The following is a 9,179-nucleotide window of genomic DNA, read 5'->3' on the forward strand; positions in this document are numbered from 1 at the left end:
TTTATTACTTTAGCATCAAACATGCACCTGATACAGCTACCAAGTAACCTTACTTTGGAACCATCCAGACCGCTGGTAGAGGGTTGTTACTGCCTAAATGCCATTTAGACCATTCTTGGTCTAAATGCTATTTTAGAAATTTCAGAAACAGCTGATACCTCTAACACTGAACCTTGAGATCACTCTACCTACACACTCAGACTAACCGCTATTGATGAAGGAATACACAAACAAGCACCTATACATCCTTAATAGTAAGACAAAAATGTACTTAAAGGCATTTTTTAAAGCTTACGATTAACAGATGCGTTCTCTATGCTTGACGGTCCATACACACTCCACCTAACTTCCCTTACAAGAATGAATGAAGAATGTCAACAAACTTTTGAAGCCACTTCGAAGAGTGGGTGAGAGTAAAGCTTTACTTAAGCTGCACATCCATGAAAACGAGTTTTGGTACTTAACGAGTTGAATGTGTACGTTCTGAAACTGCATGTGTACACTTTGAAGTCCAGCATTACATTTCCAAGTGGCATGTCTACACTCTGAAGTTGAGTATGTATCTACTGAAGCAGCATGTGTACACACCTGTAGTCGCATGTGTACGTATTGAAATCGAGTATGCACACTAATGTTGCTTCTGTATATTTTGATTTGTCCCAGGCGCATTCTAAAATCGAGAGTTCATACTCTATATTCGATTGTTTTCACAAAAAAGTCCATCTCATTATTTATCTTTTAAAATGTGTTTCTATAATTCTTTTTTAAATACTCATTAGTAGCGTGATCTCTGCAGATTAGAGATGAATCAACAAGTTTCTGATGCATTCAATTAGCTACTTTCGTTTATTTACCCAGTATGATTAATACATCTAGCTTTAAAAATTCGGCTATCTAAATGTGTATTCATTTGTTTTGTTTTACGGCAGAGTCTAGCTGGCAGAAACGTTAGCGCGCCGGGCGAAATGCTTAGCAGTATTTCGTCTGTTGTTACGTTCTGAGTTCAAATTCCGCCGAGGTCGACTTTGCCTTCCATAAATAAAGTACCCGTTTCGCACTGGGGTCTATGTAATCGACTTAATCCCTTTGTCTGTCCTTGTTTGTCCTCTTTTATGTTTAGCTCCTTGTGGGCAGTAAAGAAATATATCTTAATCATTCTGATGTGTATATTTGTTAATTAGCATTATATGAAAACTCGTTGTTAAAATACAATACAGCAGAAGTTATGGAATTCCCTTATCCGTATCGGATCGTACTAATGCGATATAATCATTCATGCTTTAATAAACTCTTTAACATGGAAATTCCACCACAATATTCCGTGATCTAGCTTCACCAAGCACGCAACTAACAAGTTAAAACATGTTTACTGTTGCTAAAAGAAATAAAAGAAAAAGGAATCTTTTTTTATATATTAATTTAGCGATTATAAGAACTTACTTATAAAAATTTTGTTCCTTTTCTCTCTTAACTGATCGATTGACCGTGCTTAGAAAGTAATCTTATCAAATCAGTACAAATATATACAGTCAGAAATATTTTTAAATTCGCGTATTTCGTGCGCCATGAACTTTTCTTGGAGAAAGTAGTAGTTACAAAAGTCGAAATGTGAGCGCTGGAAAAAAAAACATAAAGCAGTACAGGAACGATACGAAACGAAAGATTTTTTTATTTTTTAGGTAATATCGTTTCTGAAATAGCAATGTAAACAGCGTTGTTATTATTATTATTTAACCCCAGATATGTTCTAACAGAGCAAACCTATAATCAAAATAATTCCAGTTATAATCATTCCATCTTTTTAAGAGTATCTAAAACTAATACAGTCTAAAGTATATATTTTTTATAAGACGATAGGGCATGATTTGAGGGAGATTTGGCTTCTATTTCTGACAGGGCGAGTAATCATGTAAAGGTTCCCTCATTGTCATTGTTAAATAAGCTACTGAGATCTCGACGAGCTGAAAATGCGACCTGACTTAAGAATGAAGCTAATTAACTAATGCTCTTCAGAAAGGATTGATGGTTAATTCATTGATTCATTCACATTTTTATACATTTGTAGTTTTTTTATAAGTCGAAATATTGATTTTGTGATTTGTTTCCAGAAACATAATATCTAAGGTTTAAAACATGTAATTCAGAAAGAAAATCTTTTCGAAAAATATCAGAAAATGTTACGCATAATTTAAACAAAAGTGAGCTGAGAGTGGCCAGTGGCATGTATTTGAACAACATAGACAAATGCGGGTATATCAAATACCATACAACATAAATTCTTGATTTTTTTTTTTTTTATGTTTCAATTACCTCCAACTTGACATTTATCACAGTTAGCAAATGGCAATTAAGACCAGCTCCACTTGAGAAAGGGGGATAATCTCAAGAGTCAAGAATTTTCTCCAAAATTGACATGCCATTAAGGAAAAAGACAAGCGTATTGTCTGCAAGTAAGAGGACAGTCGTGGATCCGTGTTTCTACCTCAATAAATGTCATCATCATGACAGCTGTCCAAACCTATCTCCAGCAGCCAAAGGACGTAGACATACGCAAAAAGAGTTGAAGACATTTACGACCAAGGTAATTTACATAAATTAAGCAAAAATGAGCTAAGAGAAATTACAAACACATCATTTTCTGGAGCTACAGTATATACATTACATCTCATCTAAAACGCCACGCCTTTGCTATCAAGTAACTGGAGATAGCTACTAAATATCTGATCAATAAAAGAGATAAGGACGCATCTGGACCTCCATGTTGTGATAGAAAATGTCGACTGTCACAAACCAGAGTAAATATCAAAAGAGTCCACATCGTCTCTGAAAACATTTACCATGTTATACACAAGAAGGATTGTCATGATGGTTATACTAAAGGCCATACCAGAACCGGAATGTATTCCCACTTTTAAAAATAAATAATAGCGGTGAAATATTCCAATAAAAGTAGAAACTCTATATTCTTCAAAGGGACAAGAAGAAAAAGCCATACATTATTGTAGAGATCAGCCGCCCGCCGAATGATAAATATTTTATCGAAAATTAGTGACAAAAAGAAATATCTATGGATAATTATGTAACGGCAAAAATTGATTAGTTACTCAATATTATGATATGTTGTGGTCAGCAGATGCAACGATAAAAAGTTTGTTGTTATAATTGAATACTGTTGGATGTGAAAGATGAACAAGGCATGAAGTTTTAAGAAAGTATTTATTTACCGTTACGTTACAAATACCATGCCTCGACGAGCAGGTTTTGATACATCCAAAAGCATGCGAAGTAAAGTTTCTGTTTGTGTTCTCTTCATTGTTTAGTAGTAATTACAGAGAGAGATAGAATGATGTTGTAAGAGAACAGAATTGAAGCTAGTGTGTGGGACATTGTCTTTCTTTTCCCCTCAGGCCGTTTTGTCTGCCTGCCCCCATGATTCTAGAGGTCGGTTCACTAACTGATGTTAGCTCTCTCTCAACTCACGAGTTTGTCACCAAGGTGACTAACTGATTTTTGCTTGGGGTGTGCTTGCTTATATAAAGATCCAGAAGGATAGATATATCATTGAGAACAATAGATTTAGTTGGTGGTCTTGTTATCTCTATTCTAGCTTTTGGTGAAGTAGAAGAGGTTAGAAAGGGTCAAGTGGCGAAGACATTATTTCGGCCAAGCTAAAGACATCTGGAAAATGTAAAACTGCTGTCAGAGAAAAACCTTTTATACCCAGGTTATAGACTTTCATTCAGGCTTCTTATCATAAGAGAACAGAGCTACGAAAGAGATTTGCATAAAATCCTAGAAATTATGAGTTTCTCAAAAAAAGACAAAAAGATATGATTTACATTCTCCAAATACAGTCGATTAGTGGTACTGCGAAAATTTACAAAGCATTCGGGGCATTTGTAGTTTGAGTATGGAATATACACACGAAGATTCACATTCACAAATACACAAGCAGACGTACATTTACAAAATACAACATAACTAGCAATGAAGCATACACTCTTTTGTACCAAAGTAACATTCACTATCTGACTGCAAGCTTATCCATACGCGAGTATGCACGCACCGACCAATTCAGATATTCACAAATCCCAAAGACTGTCTTGACAAAAGAGCTTTGTCACTTTATCAATGACCGGTTTGAATTCTACAAAGGTAAAAATTTAAAGGAAAAATACATACACACACATTAAAAATCAATTAAGCTGAACAACATTGTGAACACTATTCAACCATAGTTTCATTTATTATACAGACACACAGACATGTATGTGTATACATGTGTACATCGTCATAATTTTTATGTTCATTCTGCAAATTTTTTTTAATGTAAAACCGCACATTAAAACATATTTTGTTCCACTTTGAGAGATTATTGTCAACAAAAACATGCGCTCTGGTTATAATTCATATCTTTATTGTTAACCAATTATATCGTTTTGATTGCCAAATATCTCTTTGACCTTCACAATTAATTTCCCATTGGATCTGGTTTACTTCATAAATGGTACTAAGCACTATTTTTGTTACCAAACATGTTTTTATACTATGTGTACGTTGTGACCAAACTATAATAATTTAGCCAAACTTTGTCACACTCCTGTCACATTTTGTACAGCCTGCCTCTTGATTTGCTTTCAAAAAAGAATGTGTAGTGGATCTTGCATGCATGAAATGAATTCGATCCACCATAGCCAAATTTAAATTAACACTGCAACAGAACTTTTCCCACAGTGGAACAATGGTTTTTCTCTGACAGCAGTTTTAAATTTTCCAGATGCCTTTAGCTAGGCCGAAATAATGTCTCTACCACTTGACCTTTTCTAACTTCTTCTACTTCACCAAAAGCTAGAACAGAGATAACAAGACCACCAACTAAATCTATTGTTCTCAATGATATGTCTATCCTTCTGGATAGTTATAAAAGCAAGAACACTCCAAGCAAAAATCAGTCGGTGACGACTCAACGAGTCCAGTCACATGGTGACGACTCAATCAGTTAGTCACTACGGTAACAACGAAGTCTGGCTGACCAGCTAGAACCTTGGTCAGAGGGAGAAATGAAGTTTACTGTCAGCAGCTGTGAGGCAACACCCTACAACTCTCTCTAGCTCTAATTCTGTTCTCTTACAACATCATTCTATCTTTCTCTGTAATTACTACTAAACAATGAAGCGGGCACAAACACAAACTTTACTTTGCATGCTTTTGGACTTACCATAACCTGCCCGTCGAGGCAAGGTATTGTAACATAATGGTAAATAAATATTTCCTTAAAACTTCATGCATTGTTCACCTTTCACATCCTACAACATGCAATTATAACAACAAATTTTTATCGTTGCAACTGCTGACTCCGACATATCATCATATTGTTTACAAATCAATTTCTCCCGTTACAAGTGGTGACCCTGAACAAGAGAATTGCAGCCTTCCCCAGAACCAACCATTACATTCCGGTGAAAGCTAGTGTTTCTTTTTGACTCCGTGTGTGTTGTGCTTAAAAACTTGTTTATATTCTTGAATGTGATAAAGTGTACAATTAGATTATTATCCTGCTTCCAGCTTCAGTGTTGCTGCTAGGATTTGAAAAATAGGGCACATCTCCTCCCTTTATTTTGTGATTTAGGTGGGGGGTTGAAAAACAAGGGGGAATTCGCGGCCGTGTTCAGTGAACAAATTAAACACAGTACCTAGCAGTGGCTAAAACGCGAACCGTTCAAGTATAAATTTTCTTTTTATATGTTTGTTTCCTTCTACACAATATTAAAACAACGGCTAAAACTTTTCTGAAGCACCACCCCCAGTAATTTTATCTACGAGCCGCCACTACCGAAATGTGAATGTTCAATCCTTATTTGTCAGACTAATCCTGGAGTATCTTGATGAAACGAAACGCACATTTAAATAATTTTGAATTTAATATTTAACAGAAATGACGATTCCAATTTACCATATATATTGGTGTATAAGACGCGATTAATTATCATTAGTTGTGGTATTCTTATGTGAAGGCGCAATGGCCCAGTGGTTAGGGCTGTGGGCTCGCGGTCTTAGGATCGCGGTTTCATTTCCCATGTTTATTCGGCGAAAACACCTAAAGCTCCACAAGCTCCGGCAGGTGAATCCTGCTGTATTCTTTTACCTCAACTTTCTCTCACTTTGTCTTCCTGTTTCTGTTGTACCTGTATTTCAAAGGGCCAGCCTTGTCACACTCTGTGTCACGCTGAATCTCCCCGAGTCAATATGTGGAATGTATAGCCACTTGCACGTTAATTTCACGAGTAAGGCTGTTCCGTTGATCGGATCAACTAGAACACTCGTCGTCGTAATCGACGGAATGCCATTCATTAGTATTCTTAAATGTGATTCGGAATATATTTGTTTTTAGTTTTGTTTTTTCCACAAAATATCCATTTTTTTACAAGAATTTAGTGGGGTTTGTCTTATGCAAGAATGCGTCTTATACACTGACAAATATGGCATACAAAAATCTATAGCCTTCATTATGTGGTATGGGACATCAAGGTACAGATGTTCCGAAATTCCGCCGATATTGCATTATTCTATTATGTTGTTCTCACAACATTGTTTTGATTGCCAAATATCTCTTTGACCTTCTCAATTAATTTCCCATTGGATCTGGTTTACTTCGTAAACGGTACTAAGCACTATTTTTGTTGCCAAGCATGTTTTAATGCTATGTGTACGTTGTGGCCAAATTATAATAATTTAGCCAAACTTTGTTACACTCCTGTCATATTTTGTACATCCTGCCTCTTAATTTGCATCCAAAAAGAATGTATATTATTGGTACACACTGTTATAGATGTGTACCAATCATCACGAATGAATCATCTCAAAATGAATCATCACCCTGTGTCCATTCTAATGCAGCAATAAGATTCTCCACACTTCTGATATTGATTTCAAATGTTGGCATAAGGCCAGCAGGTTTGGGCGAAGAGTAAGTCGATTACATCATCTGCAGTGATTAACTGGTCCTTATTTTATCAACCCCGAAAAGATAAAAGGCAAAAGTCGACCTCGGCGGAATTTGAACTCAAAACATAAAGATAGACGAAATGCCGCTAATCATTTTGCCCGGGGAGGGAACGAATCTGCCAAGTCGTCGCCTTAACATTATATCACATCACCTTCATATCTTCTTTTTATCTTTTTACTTGTTTCAGTCATTCGACTGCGGCCATGCTGGAGCACCGCCTTTTAGTCGAGCAAATCGACCCCGGGACTTATTCTTTGTAAGCCCAGTACTTATTCTATCGGTCTCTTTTGCCAAACCGCTAAGTGACGGGGACGTAAACACACCAGCATCGGTTGTCAAGCAATGCTAGGGGGACAAACACAGACACATAAACACACACACACATACATATATATATATACATATATACGACAGGCTTCTTTCAGTTTCCGCCTACCAAATCCACTCACAAGGCATTGGTCGGCCCGGGGCTATAGCAGAAGACACTTGCCCAAGTTGCCACGCAGTGGGACTGAACCCGGAACCATGTGGTTGGTTAGCAAGCTACTTACCACACAGCCACTCCTGCGCCTATATTAGTCATTTCAATTAAACTGTACCTATTTCTTTGCTACCCACAAGGTGCTAAACACAGAGAGGACAAACAAGGACAGACAAACGGATTAAGTCGATTATATCGACTCCAGTGCGAAACTGGTACTTATTTAATCGACCCTGAAAGGATGAAAGGCAAAGTCGACCTCGGTGGAATTTGAACTCAGAACGTAACGGCGGACGAAATACTTATTTCTTTACTACCCACAAGGGGCTAAACACAGAGAGGACAAACAAAGACAGACAAACGGATTAAGTCGATTATATCGACTCCAGTGCGAAACTGGTACTTATTTAATCGACCCTGAAAGGATGAAAGGCAAAGTCGACCTCGGTGGAATTTGAACTCAGAACGTAACGGCGGACGAAATACTTATTTCTTTACTACCCACAAGGGGCTAAACACAGAGAGGACAAACAAAGACAGACAAACGGATTAAGCCGATTATATCGACCCCAGTGCGAAACTGGTACTTATTTAATCGACCCTGAAAGGATGAAAGGCAAAGTCGACCTCGGTGGAATTTGAACTCAGAACGTAACGGCGGACGAAATACTTATTTCTTTACTACCCACAAGGGGCTAAACACAGAGAGGACAAACAAAGACAGACAAACGGATTAAGCCGATTATATCGACCCCAGTGCGAAACTGGTACTTATTTAATCGACCCTGAAAGGATGAAAGGCAAAGTCGACCTCGGTGGAATTTGAACTCAGAACGTAACGGCGGACGAAATACTTATTTCTTTACTACCCACAAGGGGCTAAACACAGAGAGGACAAACAAAGACAGACAAACGGATTAAGTCGATTATATCGACTCCAGTGCGAAACTGGTACTTATTTAATCGACCCTGAAAGGATGAAAGGCAAAGTCGACCTCGGTGGAATTTGAACTCAGAACGTAACGGCGGACGAAATACCGCCAAGCATTTCGCCCGGCGTGCTAACGTTTCTGCCACCTCGCCGCCTTAAACTGTACCATCATCATCCTGTGTCCGTTCTATTGCGACAATAAGATATCAATGACTCTATCACCTTCACCACCTGCGAACACCCGTCTCCCCACTCCCAGCTCTTTCTTACACCATTTCTCGTTTCTACAACCTTCGACTTAGTTTTCTACGTAATATTCTACCCAGACATTGCATCACCCACCCACAGTACCTCTGTAATCGTTAATAACCTTGAAGTGTTCGCAGTGAACATTAACCTTTGCAAGTTAAACTGAATGGCTGAAGAGGCCTGAGACACGCCCCTCTTTTCTGCTGCATGCTAATAATTTTCTTATTAAATGTATGTATGTATGTATGTATTTATGTATGTATGTATGTATGTATGTATGTATGTATGTATGTATGTATGTATGTATGTATGTATGTATGTATGTATGTATGTATGTATGTATGTATGTATGTATGTATGTATGTATGTATGTATGTATGTATGTATGTATGTATGTATGTATGTATGTATGTATGTATGTATGTATGTATGCATGTATGCATGTATGTATGTGTGTGAGAGAGAGGCGGAGAAGATAGCGTGTAGATGTGCCTGTAAGTGTATGTATATGT

At 37.4% G+C, this 9,179-nt stretch overlaps 1 protein-coding gene across 5 annotated transcripts in view; it reads right to left on the reverse strand.

The window, feature by feature from the left end:
* The window catches only part of LOC115221445, an 81,692-nt gene extending 80,093 nt beyond the window's left edge, over window positions 1-1,599 (reverse strand). For all 5 annotated transcript variants that reach the window (XM_036510858.1, XM_029791628.2, XM_036510857.1 and 2 more), the window contains exon 1: window positions 1,441-1,599. The gene's annotated coding sequence lies outside the window, so the exon portion shown is untranslated. The remainder of the gene's footprint in view (window positions 1-1,440) is intronic.
* Between the last annotated feature and the right edge of the window lie 7,580 nt (window positions 1,600-9,179).

Source organism: Octopus sinensis, linkage group LG18 (genome assembly GCF_006345805.1).
Source record: "Octopus sinensis linkage group LG18, ASM634580v1, whole genome shotgun sequence".
Lineage (NCBI taxonomy): Eukaryota > Metazoa > Mollusca > Cephalopoda > Octopoda > Octopodidae > Octopus > Octopus sinensis.